The sequence below is a fragment of the Carassius carassius genome, unplaced genomic scaffold (genome assembly GCF_963082965.1).
Source record: "Carassius carassius unplaced genomic scaffold, fCarCar2.1 SCAFFOLD_62, whole genome shotgun sequence".
NCBI lineage: Eukaryota > Metazoa > Chordata > Actinopteri > Cypriniformes > Cyprinidae > Carassius > Carassius carassius.
Window position 1 is genome coordinate 357,059 of NW_026775179.1, and position 19,918 is coordinate 376,976.

Sequence of the window (19,918 nt, forward strand, 5' to 3'; positions counted from 1 at the left end):
AGATCCAGTCTGTATCCAGATCAGAGCGTCACTGATCTTGACCTCTACAGCCCTGAAAGACAGCGGAGACCAGGACAACTTGAGCCCCAGATACAGATTCCCTGTAAAGACCTTGTCTCAGATGACCACTGGGACAAGACCACAGGAAACAGATGATTCTTCTGTGGGGATCTACACAGGCAGGCACACAACATAGCTGCATCATATTCACACGACACACGACACCCAGGATCACATGATGTCTTGGGAAGTCACATGACCAATTAGGAAGTGATAAGTGTCTGCTGGCTGCAAGTCAGATTCTTGTTGAATTAAAGTGATTGAAAGTGACATTCAGCCAAGTATGGTGACCCATACTCGGAATTCTTGCTCTACATTTAACCCACCCAAATGCGCACACACACACACTGTGAACACACAACCGGAGCAGTGGGCAGCCATTTATGCTGCGGCGCCCGGGGAGCAGTTGGGGGTTCGGTGCCTTGCTCAAGGGCACCTAAGTCGTGGTATTGAAGGTGGAGAGAGCACTGTACATGCACTCCCCCAACCTACAATTCCTGCCAGCCCGAGACTCGAACTCACAACTCTTTGATTGTGAGTCCGACTCTCTAACCATTAGGCCACGACTTCCCCAAAGAATACGGGGAAGTCGTATCTAATCTAGGAAATCTAGGAAAAAGGAAAAAGAGGAGGTTGGATCAGAAACAAGATCTAGAATTGATGAATCAGATATTGAAGACGGAAATGATGAGATGGGTTGGACACAAGTGCAAGGAGGGAGAATAAAAAGTGTTGAAAATGCAAATATCAAGAGGAAGAAAGATAAAACACTAAAAAATGTTGGGTTAAAAATAACTTAACCTGTAAACCAACTATGGGTTGGTATAGCACCTTCCCATCTATGGGTTATTTCAACCCAACCCATTGGGTTAAAATCCTGTTGGGTTAAAAGTTGAGTTAAAAAAAGTTGAGCCCAACAGTTGAGTTAATTATTTATATTAATTAACATCAGTATTTTTATTAAAAATTACTTCATGAGTTCACGCTTATGGTATGCATATATGGCGTGCTGTCCGGGGAAGGGCTCCGAGCTTGGGAATGGCCCGAACCTAGAGTACCCCCCCCCTTCTCCATCTATTTATAAAGTGAACTCAAAGTGAGGAGATGTTTTGTCTATTATGATAAAATGAGTGAATTTAAATGAGTTGTAATATTAAATGAGATGTAATTTTAAGTGTTGCTTTTACTTACAGGTTGAATGTCAATGAAGGACCGCTTCATTTCCGTGTATGATGTACACACCATTTTTCCATTAGTGTGGTATGGTGCAGATGGCAGGAAGGGTTTTAAAGACAATTTCTGCACGAAGGCCTTTAAATGACAAAAGTACAGAGAAAGTACAAGTAAAAAAAAAAAAAAAAACTAAGCTTACAGTTTACATTTTTACAGTCTTTGTGGGGATCTACTATCATTTGCACTAAAAGACAGACTAAACCAGTTTTCACTCCCTCCAGAAAATTTGTGGCAATATTTGCGGCTAATGTGAGTAAATTTTACCACTCTTTACCCTTAAACTGATTTGGACTTGTAGGGAGGAACAAAAGTACACTGTAAATGAAAGGAAGCTTTGTTGGACGGAATGCAGCAATACACTTATTTCACCTCATTTGTCTTTTTCATAATTTTTGGAAGTCATAGGTCTAAGTAAAATTTTAAAACTTATGTATCATTAATTTAAATAGGTTACATACCTTGAAATGTTTCAGTTAACAGGCAGAAATTCTATTGTTGCAATTTTTCCTTTATGAAAAAGTCCATTGTCTAAAACATAAGTATAAACACATTTTGTACAACACATTTAAAAAACATGTCAATCAATCTAGCTTCATAAGAGAAATTGCGGTAATTATAAGGTATTCTGATAGATGCATGACAATATTCAATATGAATAAACAATAAAAACACTTTTACTGTACAATTAATTAGTGCTGGTGCACTAAGATGAATATGGCTTCTGTTTTATGCTCACCTCTTAAAGGTTGGTTGTAGGAGTAACGTTATGTAAATTTGGAGCACTGGTATAAATTTCCGCTGAAAGAGAGGATTGCCTCACGACTGCGCGCTTTTCTTTTGTCTGGGTTTTGAACTTTTATAACAGAAAATTGCAGGTTCATTCAAACGATTCTCACAGAGTCTGTTGTCTGTCGCATGACTGATGTGTGTGAGGCTGTGAGCTCAGCTCGCTCGAGCAGCTTCTTTCACTGGTCCGATCCGTTAAATGGTCCGTGCAGCTTTTCTAGCTTAATTCTAATGATTTTGTCAAACTGTCACATTTCACCAGACATTTTTATTAACTTAAGTAATACTTGTCTAAAAAGTTTTGCAGCTAATCTTTTAATGTATTGATGCTGGCGAACAAACAGGAATAGCATTAATTTACAATCGATCTTTTTCTCTGGGGGAAACAAACGGACTACAAAGGGAATACAAACTTTTCTAACGTATAAAAAAATAATAATTAACCTATCAGACACATTACTTAATGTTATAACAGTTATATACATCATACATATTAACAGTTACTTAACCTTCAAAATCAGACAGGCTGCCGTTGATGTCCGCTGAATGTACCGTTTAAATTTGAACCATGGTGAAGTAGGAAACATATTTAACCCAACAGTTGGGTTATAACTAAAAATTAAAGCGAAAAAAAAGGCAAACAGCGAGAAATATGAATTTAAAGTCGTAAATATAAGTGGAATATGTCAAAGGCAATTTATATGTGCCAATCTTCCTGTTGCCAACAGGTCCGCTATCATTATAATGGAATATTGGCCTTCAGATGTGTTCAGGCCAGGACTCTTATCGAACATGTGAAGTTTGGGGAAGATCAAACATTTTATGCCTGAGTTACAACAAATTCTCTTGCTGTGGTGAGACATCAAATTTTGTCATGGCGCCATGGACAAGCTCTTTAACAAAAACTCAAGATTGCCACAATTTAACATTGCACAGGCCTTTAGATTAGACTGACCACAAAAAGTACATTAATGTCAAAAAATCTCTACGAATAGTTTGTCTCAGCATAAAATATGCCACTTCCTGTTGCCAGCAGGTGGCGCTATGACTATAACTGAATATGGGCATGTAGATCTATTAAGGGCAGAAGTCTTATCTAACATGCGAAGTTTGGGGCAGATTGGACATTGTATGTCTGAGTTACAGCAACTTCCTTTTTCATGGCGAAACATCGAAATTTGTCAGGCCGCCATGGACACGTCCTTTAACGAAACCTCAAGATCTTCGAAATTTAACTTCGCAAAGGTCTTTAGATTACACTGACCAAGTTTGGTGTTGATCTGAATAAATCTTTAGGAGGAGTTCGTTAAAATACAACCCCTGAAAATGCCAAAAAACAACAACAATTTTGCAGAGAAAATTCTAAATAACTGACTTCCTGTTGGGATTCGGATTTCATACCAAGAGACTTTTTTGTAGATATTGGTGTGTTACATGTGTGTACCGTTTTTTGTACATGTACGTGAAACATAGCTCGAGGCGCACTCTGTTGAAAGTGTATACGCACTCTGTTGAAAGTGTATAAGTGGCGCTATCGAGCCATTTTGCCACACCTGATGGAATATTGGCCTTCAGATGTGTTCAGGCCAGGACCCTTATCACACATGTGAAGTTTGGGCAAGATCGGACATTTTATGCCTGAGTTATAACATCTTTTATTCCCATGGCGAGACATCGAACTTCGTCACGGCGCCATGGACACTCCTTTTAACAAAAACTCAAGATCTTCACAACTAAACATCACACAGGTCTTTAGATTAGACTGACCATAAAAAACATTGATGTCATCATAATTTAACATTGCACAGGCCTTTAGATTAGACTAATCTGACTATAACTGTATGACTATATCATATGATTATAACTGTATATGGGCATGTCAATCTGTTCAGGTTCAGAGTCTTATCAAACATGTGAAGATTGGGGCAGATTGGAGATTGTATGTCTGAGTTATAGCAACTTCATTTTTCATGGCGAATAATCGAAATTCGCCAGGCTGCCACGGACACGCCCTTCAACGAAAACTCAAGATCTTCGCAATTTAACATCGCAAAGGCCTTTAGATTAGGCATACCAAATTTTGTGTTGATTTGAAAAAATCTCTAGGAGGAGTTTGTTAAAATACAACACATGGAAATGACCAAAATTACACAAAATTTGCTCATAATATTAAAAATAACCGACTTCCTGTTGGGTTTAGAATTTTGCTCCAAGAGTCTATTTTGTAGGTATTGGTGTGTTACATTTGTGTGCCAATTTTCGTGCATGTACGTGAAACATAGCTGGAAGGCTGTTGATTTTCTTAGTATAGGTGGCGCTGTCGAGCCATTTTGCCACACCCTCTTCTGAATCCTATATCAGACGAAAAATTTTTATCAGGTTTGGCGCATGTGCAAAGTTTCATGACTTTCTGAGCATGTTTAAGCCCTCAAAAATTCGATTCATTCGGGAGAAGAAGAAGAAGAAGAAGCGGAATAATAATAATAATTAAAGCTGCAAGCAGTGATGAATGGGCCCTCGCACCCAGGCTCACCAGCAGCGAGTGGCTTTAGTAAATAGGTGAACGGTGAGAAATATGCATTTAAACTCATAAATATAAGTGGAATATATCAATGTTTATTCCATATATGTGCCAATCTTTCTGTTGCCAGCAGGTGGCGCTATCATTATAATGGAATATTGGCCTTCAGATGTGTTCAGGCCAGGACTCTTATCGAACATGCGGAGTCTGGGGAAGATTGAACATTTTATGCCTGAGTTACAACAACTTCTCTTGCTGTGGCGAGACATCAAATTTTGTCATGGCGCCATGGACACGCCCTTTAACAAAAACTGAAGATCTCCACAATTTAACATTGCACAGGCCTTTAGATTAGACTGACCACAAAAAATACATTAATGTCAAAAGATTTCTAGGAGTAGTTCGTCGCAGCGTAAAACATGTCAATTCCTGTTGCCAGCAGGTGGCACTATGACTATTACTGAATATGGGCATGTAGATCTGTTAAGGGCAGAAGTCTTATCTAACATGTGAAGTTTGAGGCAGATAGGACATTGTATGTCTGAGTTACAGCAACTTCCTTTTTCATGGCGAAACATCGAAATTTGTCAGGCCGCCATGGACACGCCCTTTAACGAAACCTCAAGATCTTCCAACTGACCAAGTTTGGTGTTGATCTGAATAAATCTCTAGGAGGAGTTCGTTAAAGTACAACCCCTGAAAATGGCAAAAACAACGCCAATTTTGGCAGAGAAAATTCTAAATAACCGACTTCATGTTGGGATTCGGATTTCGTACAAAGAGACTTTTTTGTAGGTATTGGTGTGTTACATGTGTGTACCGTTTTTTGTACATGTACGTGAAACGGAGCTCGAGGCGCGCTATGTTGAAAGTGTATAGGTGGCGCTATCGAGCCATTTTGCCACACCAAATGGAATATTGGCCTTCAGATCTGTTCAGGCCAGGTCCCTTATCACACATGTGAAGTTTGGGGAAGATCGGACATTTTATGCCTGAGTTATAACATCTTTTATTCCCATGGCGACACATCGAACTTCGTCACGGCGCCATGGACACGCCTTTTAACGAAAACTCAAGATCTTCACAACTAAACATAACACAGGTCTTTAGATTAGACTGACCACAAAAATAACATTGATTTTATTGATGATAAAATTTCTAGGAGTAGTTAGTCGCAGCGTAAAATATGTCACTTCCTGTTGCCAGCAGGTGGTGCTATGCCTATAATTGAATATGGGCATGTAGATCTGTTAAGGGCAGAAGTCTTATCTAACATGCAAAGTTTGGGGCAGATTGGACATTGTATGTCTGAGTTACAGCAACTTCCTTTTTCATGGCGAAACATCGAAATTTGTCAGCCGCCATGGACACTCCCTTTAACGAAATCTCAAGATCTTCCCAATTTAACATCGCAAAGGCCTTTAGATTTAACTGACCAAAATTGATGCTGATCTGAATAAATCTCTAGGAGGAGTTCGTTAAAGTACAACCCCTGAAAATGCCAAAAACAACACCAATTTTGCAGAGAACATTCTAAATAACTGACTTCCTGTTTGGATTCGGATTTCGTACCAAGAGACTTTTTCGTAGATATTGGTGTGTTACATGTGTGTACCGATTTTTGTACAAGTACGTGAAACGGAGCTCGAGGCGCGCTATGTTGAAAGTGTATAGGTGGCGCTATCGAGCCATTTTGCCACACCCGATGGAATATTGGCCTACAGATGTGTTCAGGCCAGGACTCTTATCACACATGTGAAGTTTGGGGATGATCGGACATTTTATGCCTGAGTTATAACATCTTTTATTCCCATGGAGAGACTTTGAATTTTGTCACGGCGCCATGGACACGCCCCTTAACAAAAACTCAAGATCTTCACAATTTAACATTGCACAGGCCTTTAGATTATACTGACCATAAAAAAGACATTGATGTCAAAAAATTTCTAGGAGTAGTCTGTCGAAGTGTAAAATATGTCACTTCCTGTTGCCTATAGGTGACGCTATGACTATAACTGAATATGGGCATGTAAATATGTTCAGGTCAGGAGTCTTATTAAACATGTGAAGTTTTGGGCACATTGGACATTGTATGTCTGAGTTATAGCAACTTCATTTTTCATGGCGAATCATCGAAATTCGCCAAGCCGCCACAGACACGCCCTTTAACGAAAACTCAAAATCTTCGCAATTTAACATCGCAAAGGCCTTTAGATTAGGCATACCAAATTTGGTGTTGATCTGAATAAGTTTCTAGGAGGAGTTCGTTAAAATACAACTCATGGAAATGGCAAAAATGACACAAAATTTGCTCATAATATTAAAAATAACCGACTTCCTGTTGGGTTTAGAATTTTGCTCTAAGAGACTTTTTTGTAGGTATTGGAGAGTTACATGTGTGTACCGATTTTCATACATGTACATGAAACATAGCTCGAGGCGCACACCGTTGAACATGTATAGGTGGCGCTGTCGAGCCATTTTGCCACACCTACTTCTGAAACCCATATCAGGTGTGTGCAAAGTTTCATGACTTTTTGAGTATGTTTAGGCCCTCAAAAATGCGATTCATTCTGGAGAAGAATAATAATAATAATAATTAAAGCTGCAAGCAGCGATGAACGGGCCCTCGCACCCGGGCTCACCGGCAGCGAGTGGCTTTAGTAAATAGGTGAACGGTGAGAAATATGCATTTAAACTCATAAATATAAGTGGAATATATCAAAGTTTATTCCATATATGTGCCAATCTTTCTGTTGCCAGCAGGTGGCGCTATCATTATAATGGAATGTTGGCCTTCAGATGTGTTCAGGGCTGCACTCTTATCGAACATGTGAAGTTTGGGGAAGATCAAACATTTTATGCCTGAGTTACAACAACTTCTCTTGCTGTGGCGAGACATCAAATTTTGTCATTTTTGCCATGGACACGCTCTTTAACAAAAACTCAAGATTGCCACAATTTAACAGTACACAGGCCTTTAGATTAGACTGACCACAAAAATACATTAATGTCAAAAAATCTCTAGGAGTAGTTTATCTCAGCGTAAAATATGTCACTTCCTGTTGCCAGCAGGTGGTGCTATGACTATAATTGAATATGGGCATGTAGATCTGTTAAGGGCAGAAGTCTTATCTAACATGCAAAGTTTGGGGCAGATTGGACATTGTATGTCTGAGTTACAGCAACTTCCTTTTTCATGGCGAAACATCGAAATTTGTCAGGCCGCCATGGACACTCCCTTTAACGAAATCTCAAGATCTTCCCAATTTAACATCGCAAAGGCCTTTAGATTTAACTGACCAAAATTGATGCTGATCTGAATAAATCTCTAGGAGGAGTTCGTTAAAGTACAACCCCTGAAAATGCCAAAAACAACACCAATTTTGCAGAGAACATTCTAAATAACGTGAAACGTGAAACATAGCTTGAGGCGCACTCCATTGAAAGTATATATGCACTCAGTTGAAAGTGTATAGGTGGCGCTATCGAGTCATTTTGCCACACCCAATGGAATATTGGCCTTCAGATCTGTTCAGGCCAGGACCCTTATCACACATGTGAAGTTTGGGCAAGATCGGACATTTTATGCCTGAGTTATAACATCTTTTATTCCCATGGCAACACATCAAACTTTGTCACGCCATGGACACGCCTTTTAACGAAAACTCAAGATCTTCACAACTAAACATCACACAGGTCTTTAGATTAGACTGACCACAAAAATAACATTGATGTCATAAAATTTCTAGGAGTAGTTTGTCGCAGTGTAAAATATTTCACTTCCTGTTGCCAATAGGTGGCGCTATGACTATAACTGAATATTGGCATGAAGATCTGATCAGGTCAAAAATCTTATCCAACATGTGAAGTTTGGGGCAGATTGGACATTGTATGTCTGAGTTACAGCAACTTCCTTTTTCATGGCGAAACATCGAAATTTGTCAGGCCACCATGGACACGCCCTTTAACGAAACCTCAAGTCCTTCGCAATTTAACATCGCAAATGGCTTTAGATTACACTGACCAAGTTTGGTGTTCATCTGAATAAATCTCTAGGAGGAGTTCGTTAAAGTACAACCCCTGAAAATGGCAAAAACAACACCAATTTTGCAGGGAAAATTCTAAATAAACGACTTCCTGTTCGGATTAGGATTTCTTACCAAGGGACTTTTTTGTAGGTATTGGTGTGTTACATGTGTGTACCAATTTTTGTACATGTACGTGAAACATAGCTTGAGGTGCACTCCGTTGAAAGTGTATAGGTGGCGCTATCGAGCCATTTTGCCACACCCGATGGAATATTGGCCTTAAGATCTGTTCAGGCCAGGACTTTTATCACACATGTGAAGTTTGGTGAAGATCGGACATTTTATGCCTGAGTTATAACATCTGTTATTCCCATGGCGAGACTTTGAATTTTGTCACGGCGCCATGGACACGCCCCTTAACGAAAACTCAAGTTCTTCACAATTTAACATTGCACAGGCCTTTAGATTATACTGACCATAAAAAAGACATTGATGTCAAAAAATTTCTAGGAGTAGTCTGTCGAAGTGTAAAATATATCACTTCCTGTTGCCTATAGGTGGCGCTATGACTATAACTGAATATGGGCATGTAAATATGTTCAGGTCAGGAGTCTTATTAAACATGTGACGTTTTGGGCACATTGGACATTTTATGCCTGAGTTACAACAACTTCTCTTGCTGTGGCGAGACATCAAATTTTGTCATGGCGCCATGGACACGCCCTTTAACAAAAACTGAAGATCTCCACAATTTAACATTGCACAGGCCTTTAGATTAGACTGACCACAAAAAATACATTAATGTCAAAAGATTTCTAGGAGTAGTTTGTCGCAGCATAAAACATGTCACTTCCTGTTGCCAGCAGGTGGCGCTATGACTATAATTGAATATGGGCATGTGGATATGTTAAGGGCAGAAGTCTTATCTAACATGTGAAGTTTGAGTTAGATTGGACATTGTATGTCTGAGTTACAGCAACTTCCTTTTTCATAGCGAACCATCAAAATTTGTCAGGCCACCATGGACACGCCCTTTAACGAAATCTCAAGATCTTCCCAATTTAACTTCGCAAAGGCCTTTAGATTTAACTGACCAAGTTTGATGTTGATCTGAATAAATCTCTAGGAGGAGTTCGTTAAAGTACAACCCCTGAAAATGCCAAAAACAACACCAATTTTGCAGAGAACATTCTAAATAACTGACTTCCTGTTTGGATTCGGATTTCGTACCAAGAGACTTTTTCGTAGATATTGGTGTGTTACATGTGTGTACCGATTTTTGTACATGTACGTGAGACATAGCTTGAGGCGCACTCCATTGAAAGTGTATATGCATTCAGTTGAAAGTGTATAGGTGGCGCTATTGAGCCATTTTGCCACACCCAATGGAATATTGGCCTTCAGATCTGTTCAGGCCAGGACCCTTATCACACATGTGAAGTTTGGGTAAGATCGGACATTTTATGCCTGAGTTATAACATCTTTTATTCCCATGGCGACACATCAAACTTCGTCACGGCGCCATGGACACGCCTTTTAACGAAAACTCAAGATCTTCACAAGTAAACATCACACAGGTCTTTAGATTAGACGGACCACAAAAATAACATTGATGTCATAAAATTTCTAGGAGTAGTTTGTCGCAGTGTAAAATATTTCACTTCCTGTTGCCAATAGGTGGCGCTATGACTATAACTGAATATTGGCATGAAGATCTGTTCAGGTCAAAAATCTTATCCAACATGTGAAGTTTGGGGCAGATTGGACATTGTATGTCTGAGTTACAGCAACTTCCTTTTTCATGGCGAAACATCGAAATTTGTCAGGCCACCATGGACACGCCCTTTAACGAAACCTCAAGTCCTTCGCAATTTAACATCGCAAATGGCTTTAGATTACACTGACCAAGTTTGGTGTTCATCTGAATAAATCTCTAGGAGGAGTTCGTTAAAGTACAACCCCTGAAAATGTCAAAAACAACGCCAATTTTGCAGGGAAATTTCAAAATAACCGACTTCCTGTTGGGATTAGGATTTCGTACCAAGAGACTTTTTTGTAGGTACTGGTGTGTTACATGTGTGTACCGATTTTTGTACATGTACTTGAAACGGAGCTCGAGGCGCGCTATGTTGAAAGTGTATAGGTGGCGCTATCGAGCCATTTTGCCACACCCGATGGAATATTGGCCTACAGATGTGTTCAGGCCAGGACTCTTATCACACATGTGAAGTTTGGGGAAGATCGGACATTTTATGCCTGAGTTATAACATATTTTATTCCCTTGGCGAGACATCGAACTTCGTCATGGCGCCATGGACACGCCTTTTAACGAAAACTCAAGATCTTCACAATTTAACATCGCACAAGCCTTTAGATTAGACTGACCACAAAAAAGACATTGATGTCATAAAATTTCTAGGAGTAGTTAGTCGCAGTGTAAAATATGTCACTTCCTGTTGCCTATAGGTGGCGCTATGACTATAACTGAATATGGGCATGTCAATCTGTTCAGGTCAGGAGTCTTATTAAACATGTGAAGTTTTGGACACATTGGACATTGTATGTCTGAGTTATAGCAACTTCATTTTTCATGGCGAATCATCAAAATTCGCCAGGCCGCCACGGACACGCCCTTTAACGAAAACTCAAAATCTTCGCAATTTAACATCGCAAAGGCCTTTAGATTAGGCATACCAACTTTGGTGTTGATCTGAATTAATCTCTAGGAGGAGTTCGTTAAAATACGACGCATGGAAATGACAAAAATGACACAAAATTTGCTCATAAAATTAAAAATAACCGACTTCCTGTTGGGTTTCGGATTTTGCTTCAAGAGACTTTTTTGTAGGTATTGGAGAGATACATGTGTATACCACTTTTCATACATGTACGTGAAACGTAGCTCAAGGCGCACACCGTTGAACGTGTATATGTGGCGCTGTCGAGCCATTTTGCCACACCCACTTCTGAAACCCATATCAGACGTAAATTTTCGCCAGTTCTGAGGTGTGTGCAAAGTTTCATGACTTTTCGAGCATGTTTAGGCTATCAAAAATGCGATTCATCTTAGAGAATAATAATAATAATAATAATAATAATAAGTAAAGCTGCAAGCAGCGATGAACGGGCCCTCGCACCCGGGCTCACCGGCAGCGAGTGGCTCTAGTAAATAGGTGAACGGTGAGAAATATGCGTTTAAACTCATAAATATAAGTAGAATATATCTAGAATATATCTAGAATATATTTTGCCAATGTTTATTTCATATATGTGCAAATCTTCCTGTTGCCAGCAGGTGGCGCTATCACTATAATGAAATTTTGGCCTTCAGATGTGTTCAGGGCTGCACTCTTATCGAACATGTGAAGTTTGGGGAAGATCAAACATTTTATGCCCGAGTTACAACAACTTCTCTTGCTGTGGCGAGACATCAAATTTTGTCATTTTTGCCATGGACACGCTCTTTAACAAAAACTCAAGATTGCCACAATTTAACAGTACACAGGCCTTTAGATTAGACTGACCACAAAAATACATTAATGTCAAAAAATCTCTAGGAGTAGTTTGTCTCAGCGTAAAATATGTCACTTCCTGTTGCCAGCAGGTGGCGCTATGACTATGATTGAATATGGGCATGTAGATCTGTTAAGGGCAGAAGTCTTATCTAACTTGCGAAGTTTGGGGCAGATTGGACATTGTATGTCTGAGTTACAGCAACTTCCTTTTTCATGGCGAAACATCAAAATTTGTCAGGCCGCCATGGACACTCCCTTTAACGAAATCTCAAGATCTTCCCAATTTAACTTCGCAAAGGCCTTTAGATTTAACTGACCAAGTTTGATGTTGATCTGAATAAATCTCTAGGAGGAGTTCGTTAAAGTACAACCCCTGAAAATGCCAAAAACAACACCAATTTTGCAGAGAACATTCTAAATAACTGACTTCCTGTTTGGATTCGGATTTCGTACCAAGAGACTTTTTCGTAGATATTGGTGTGTTACATGTGTGTACCGATTTTTGTACATGTACGTGAAACATAGCTTGAGGCGCACTCCGTTGAAAGTGTATATGCACTCAGTTGAAAGTGTATAGGTGGCGCTATCGAGCCATTTTGCCACACCCAATGGAATATTGGCCTTCAGATCTGTTCAGGCCAGGACCCTTATCACACATGTGAAGTTTGGGCAAGATCGGACATTTTATGCCTGAGTTAAAACATCTTTTATTCCCATGGCGACACATCAAACTTCGTCACGGCGCCATGGACACGCCTTTTAACGAAAACTCAAGATCTTCACAACTAAACATCACACAGGTCTTTAGATTAGACTGACCACAAAAATAACATCGATGTCATAAAATTTCTAGGAGTAGTTTGTCGCAGTGTAAAATATTTCACTTCCTGTTGCCAATAGGTGGCGCTATGACTATAACTGAATATTGGCATGTAGATCTGTTCAGGTCAAGATTCTTATCCAACATGTGAAGTTTGGGGCAGATTGGACATTGTATGTCTGAGTTACAGCAACTTCCTTTTTCATGGCGAAACATCGAAATTTGTCAGGCCGCCATGGACACGCCCTTTAACGAAACCTCAAGTCCTTCGCAATTTAACATCACAAAGGTCTTTAGATTACACTGACCAAGTTTGGTGTTCATCTGAATAAATCTCTAGGAGGAGTTCGTTAAAGTACAACCCCTGAAAATGGCAAAAACAACACCAATTTTGCAGGGAAAATTCAAAATAATCGACTTCCTGTTGGGATTAGGATTTCGTACCAAGAGACTTTTTTGTAGGTATTGGTGTGTCACATGTGTGTACCAATTTTTGTACATGTATGTGAAACATAGATCGAGGCGCACTCCGTTGAAAGTGTATAGGTGGCGCTATCGAGCCATTTTGCCACACCCGATGGAATATTGGCCTTCAGATCTGTTCAGGCCAGGACTTTTATCAAACATGTGAAGTTTGGGGAAGATCGGACATTTTATGCCTGAGTTATAACATCTTTTATTCCCATGGCGGGACTTTGAATTTTGTCACGGCGCCATGGACACGCCCCTTAACGAAAACTCAAGATCTTCACAACTTAACATCGCACAGGCCTTTAGATTAGACTGACCACAAAAAAGACATTGATGTCATAAAATTTCTAGGAATAGTTAGTCGCAGTGTAAAATATGTCACTTCCTGTTGCCAATAGGTGGCGCTATGACTATAACTGAATATGGGCATGTCAATCTGTTCAGGTTCGGAGTCTCATCAAACATGTGAAGTTTGGGGCAGATTGGACATTGTATGTCTGAGTTATAGCAACTTCATTTTTCATGGCGAATCATCGAAATTCGCCAGGCCGCCACGGACACGCCCTTTAACGAAAACTCAAAATCTTCGCAATTTAACATCGCAAAGGCCTTTAGATTAGGCATACCAACTTTGGTGTTGATCTGAATTAATCTCTAGGAGGAGTTCGTTAAAATACAATGCATGGAAATTACAAAAATGACACAAAATTTGCTCATAAAATTAAAAATAACCGACTTCCTGTTGGGTTTCGGATTTTGCTCCAAGAGACTTTTTTGTAGGTATTGGAGAGATACATGTGTATACCAATTTTCATACATGTAGGTGAAACGTAGCTCGAGGCGCACACCGTTGAACGTGTATAGGTGGCGCTGTCGAGCCATTTTGCCACACCCACTTCTGAAACCCATATCAGACGTAAATTTTCGCCAGTTCTGAGGTGTGTGCAAAGTTTCATGACTTTTCGAGCATGTTTAGGCTCTCAAAAATGCGATTCATCTTAGAGAAGAAGAATAATAATAATAATTAAAGCTGCAAGCAGCGATGAACGGGCCCTCGCACCCGGGCTCACCGGCAGCGAGTGGCTTTAGTAAAGAGGTGAACGGTGAGAAATATGCGTTTAAACTCATAAATATAAGTATAATATATCAACGTTTATTCCATATATGTGCCAATCTTCCTGTTGCCAGCAGGTGGCACTATCATTACAATGGAATATTGGCCTTAAGATGTGTTCAGGGCTGCACTCTTATCGAACATGTGAAGTTTGGGGAAGATCAAACATTTTATGCCTGAGTTACAACAACTTCTCTTGCTGTGGCGAGACATCAAATTTTGTCATTTTTGCCATGGACACGCTCTTTAACAAAAACTCAAGATTGCCACAATGTAACATTACACAGGCCTTTAGATTAGACTGACCACAAAAATACATTAATGTCAAAAAATCTCTAGGAGTAGTTTGTCTCAGCGTAAAATATGTCACTTCCTGTTGCCAGCAGGTGGCGCTATGACTATAATTGAATATGGGCATGTAGATCTGTTAAGGGCAGAAGTCTTATCTAACATGTGAAGTTTGGGGCAGATTGGACATTGTATGTCTGAGTTACAGCAACTTCCTTTTTAATGGCGAAACATCAAAATTTGTCAGGCCGCCATGGACACTCCCTTTAACGAAATCTCAAGATCTTCCCAATTTAACTTCGCAAAGGCCTTAAGATTTAACTGACCAAGTTTGGTGTTGATTTGAATAAATCTCTAGGAGGAGTTCGTTAAAGTACAACCTCTGAAAATGCCAAAAACAACACCAATTTTGCAGAGAAAATTCTAAATAACTGACTTCCTGTTTGGATTCGGATTTCGTACCAAGAGACTTTTTCGTAGATATTGGTGTGTTACATGTGTGTACCGATTTTTGTACATGTACGTGAAACATAGCTTGAGGCGCACTCCGTTGAAAGTGTATATGCACTCAGTTGAAAGTGTATAGGTGGCGCTATCGAGCCATTTTGCCACACCCAATGGAATTTTGGCCTTCAGATCGGTTCAGGCCAGGACTCTTAACACACATGTGAAGTTTGGGCAAGATCGGACGTTTTATGCCTGAGTTATAACATCTTTTATTCCCATGGCGACACATCGAACTTCGTCACAGCGCCATGGACACGCCTTTTAACGAAAACTCAAGATCTTCACAACCAAACATCACACAGGTCTTTAGATTAGACTGACCACAAAAATAACATTGATGTCATAAAATTTCTAGGAGTAGTTTGTCGCAGTGTAAAATATTTCACTTCCTGTTGCCAATAGGTGGCGCTATGACTATAACTGAATATGGGCATGTAGATCTGTTAAGGGCAGAAGTCTTATCTAACATGTGAAGTTTGGGGCAGATTGGACATTGTATGTCTGAGTTATAGCAACTTCCTTTTTCACGGCGAAACATCGAAATTTGTCAGGCCGCCATGGACACGCCCTTTAACGAAACCTCAAGTCCTTCGCAATTTAACATCACAAAGGCCGTTAGATTAGGCATACCAACTTTGGTGTTGATCTGAATGAATCTCTAGGAGGAGTTCGTTAAAATACAACGCATGGAAATGACAAAAATGACACAAAATTTGCTCATAAAATTAAAAATAACCGACCTTCTGTTGGGTTTCGGATTTCGTACCAAGAGACTTTTTGTAGGTATTGGTGTGTTACATGTGTGTACCGATTTTTGTACATGTACGGGAAACGGAGCTCGAGGCGCGCTATGTTGAATGTGTATAGGTGGCGCTATCGAGCCATTTTGCCACACCCGATGGAATATTGGCCTACAGATGTGTTCAGGCCAAGACTCTTATCACACATGTGAAGTTTGGGGAAGATCGGACATTTTATGCCTGAGTTATAACATCTTTTATTCCCATGGCGAGACATCGAACTTCGTCACGGTGCCATGGACACGCCCCTTAACGAAAACTCAAGATCTTCACAACTTAACATCGCACAGGCCTTTAGATTAGACTGACCACAAAAAAGACATTGATGTCATAAAATTTCTAGGAGTAGTTAGTCACAGTGTAAAATATGTCACTTCCTGTTGCCAATAGGTGGCGCTATGACTATTACTGAATATGGGCATGTCAATCTGTTCAGGTTCGGAGTCTCATCAAGCATGTGAAGTTTGGGGCAGATTGGACATTGTATGTCTGAGTTATAGCAACTTCATTTTTCATGGCGAATCATCGAAATTCGCCAGGCCGCCACGGACACGCCCTTTAACGAAAACTCAAAATCTTCGCAATTTAACATCGCAAAGTCCTTTAGATTAGGCATACCAACTTTGGTGTTGATCTGAATGAATCTCTAGGAGGAGTTCGTTAAAATACAACGCATGGAAATGACAAAAATGACACAAAATTTGCTCATAAAATTAAAAATAACCGACTTCCTGTTAGGTTTCGGATTTTGCTCAAAGAGACTTTTTTGTAGGTATTGGAGAGATACATGTGTATACCAATTTTCATACATGTACGTGAAACGTAGCTTGAGGCGCACACCGTTGAACGTGTATAGGTGGCGCTGTCGAGCCATTTTGCCACACCCACTTCTGAAACCCATATCAGACGTAAATTTTCGCCAGTTCTGAGGTGTGTGCAAAGTTTCATGACTTTTCGAGCATGTTTAGGCTCTCAAAAATGCGATTCATCTTAGAGAATAATAATAATAATAATAATAATAATAATAATAATAATAATAATAATAATAATAATAATAATAATAAACGGAGCAATTCCAAGAGGGTCCTCACACCATCGGTGCTCGGGCCCTAATTAAAGCTACAAGCAGCGATGAACGGGCCCTCGCACCCGGGCTCACCGGCAGCGAGTGGCTTTAGTAAATAGGTGAACGGTGAGAAATATGCATTTAAACTCATAAATATAAGTGGAATATATCAAAGTTTATTCCATATATATGTGCCAATCTTTCTGTTGCCAGCAGGTGGCGCTATCATTATAATGGAATATTGGCCTTCAGATGTGTTCAGGGCTGCACTCTTATCGAACATGTGAAGTTTGGGGAAGATCAAACATTTTATGCCTGAGTTACAACAACTTCTCTTGCTGTGGCGAGACATCAAATTTTGTCATTTTTGCCATGGACACGCTCTTTAAAAAAACTCAAGATTGCCACAATTTAACATTACACAGGCCTTTAGATTAGACTGACCACAAAAATACATTAATGTCAAAATATCTCTAGGAGTAGTTTGTCTCAGAGTAAAATATGTCACTTCCTGTTGCCAGCAGGTGGCACTATGACTATAATTGAATATGGGCATGTAGATCTGTTAAGGGCAGAAGTCTTATCTAACATGCGAAGTTTGGGGCAGATTGGACATTGTATGTCTGAGTTACAGCAACTTCCTTTTTCATGGCGAAACATCAAAATTTGTCAGGCCGCCATGGACACTCCCTTTAACGAAATCTCAAGATCTTCCCAATTTAACTTCGCAAAGGCCTTTAGATTTAACTGACCAAGTTTGATGTTGATCTGAATAAATCTCTAGGAGGAGTTCGTTAAAGTACAACCCCTGAAAATGCCAAAAACAACACCAATTTTGCAGAGAGCATTCTAAATAACTGACTTCCTGTTTGGATTCGGATTTCGTACCAAGAGACTTTTTCGTAGATATTGGTGTTTTACATGTGTGTACCGATTTTTGTACATGTACGTGAAACATAGCTTGAGGCGCACTCAGTTGAAAGTGTATAGGTGGCGCTATCGAGCCATTTTGCCACACCCAATGGAATATTGGCCTTCAGATCTGTTCAGGCCAGGACCCTTATCACACATGTGAAGTTTGGGCAAGATCGGACATTTTATGCCTGAGTTATAACATCTTTTATTCCCATGGCGACACATCAAACTTCGTCACGGCGCCATGGGCACGCCTTTTAACGAAAACTCAAGATCTTAACAACTAAGCATCACACAGGTCTTTAGATTAGACTGACCACAAAAATAACATCGATGTCATAAAATTTCTAGGAGTAGTTAGTCGCAGTGTAAAATATTTCACTTCCTGTTGCCAATAGGTGGCGCTATGACTATAACTGAATATTGGCATGTAGATCTGTTCAAGTCAAGAGTCTTATCCAACATGTGAAGTTTGGGGCAGATTGGACATTGTATGTCTGAGTTACAGCAACTTCCTTTTTCATGGCGAAACATCGAAATTTGTCAGGCCGCCATGGACATGCCCTTTAACGAAACCTCAAGTCCTTCGCAATTTAACATCGCAAAGGGCTTTAGATTACACTGACCAAGTTTGGTGTTCATCTGAATAAATCTCTAGGAGGAGTTCGTTAAAGTACAACCCCTGAAAATGGCAAAAACAACACCAATTTTGCAGGGAAAATTCAAAATAATCGACTTCCTGTTGGGATTAGGATTTCGTACCAAGAGACTTTTTTGTAGGTATTGGTGTGTTACATGTGTGTACCAATTTTTGTACATGTACGTGAAACATAGATCGAGGCGCACTCCGTTGAAAGTGTATAGGTGGCGCTATCGAGCCATTTTGCCACACCCGATGGAATATTGGCCTTCAGATCTGTTCAGGCCAGGACTTTTATCAAACATGTGAAGTTTGGGGAAGATCGGACATTTTATGCCTGAGTTATAACATCTTTTATTCCCATGGCGGGACTTTGAATTTTGTCACGGCGCCATGGACACGCCCCTTTACGAAAACTCAAGATCTTCACAACTTAACATCGCACAGGCCTTTAGATTAGACTGACCACAAAAAAGACATTGATGTCATAAAATTTCTAGGAGTAGTTAGTCGCAGTGTAAAATATGTCACTTCCTGTTGCCAATAGGTGGCGCTATGACTATAACTGAATATGGGCATGTCAATCTGTTCTGGTTCGGAGTCTCATCAAACATGTGAAGTTTGGGGCAGATTGGACATTGTATGTCTGAGTTATAGCAACTTCATTTTTCATGGCGAATCATCGAAATTCGCCAGGCCGCCACGGACACGCCCTTTAACGAAAACTCAAAATCTTCGCAATTTAACATCGCAAAGGCCTTTAGATTAGGCATACCAACTTTGGTGTTGATCTGAATTAATCTCTAGGAGGAGTTCGTTAAAATACAACGCATGGAAATGACAAAAATGACACAAAATTTGCTCATAAAATTAAAAATAACCGACTTCCTGTTGGGTTTCGGATTTTGCTCCAAGAGACTTTTTTGTAGGTATTGGAGAGATACATGTGTATACCAATTTTCATACATGTACGTGAAACGTAGCTCGAGGCGCACACCGTTGAACGTGTATAGGTGGCGCTGTCGAGCCATTTTGCCACACCCACTTCTGAAACCCATATCAGACGTAAATTTTCGCCAGTTCTGAGGTGTGTGCAAAGTTTCATGACTTTTCGAGCATGTTTAGGCTCTCAAAAATGCGATTCATCTTAG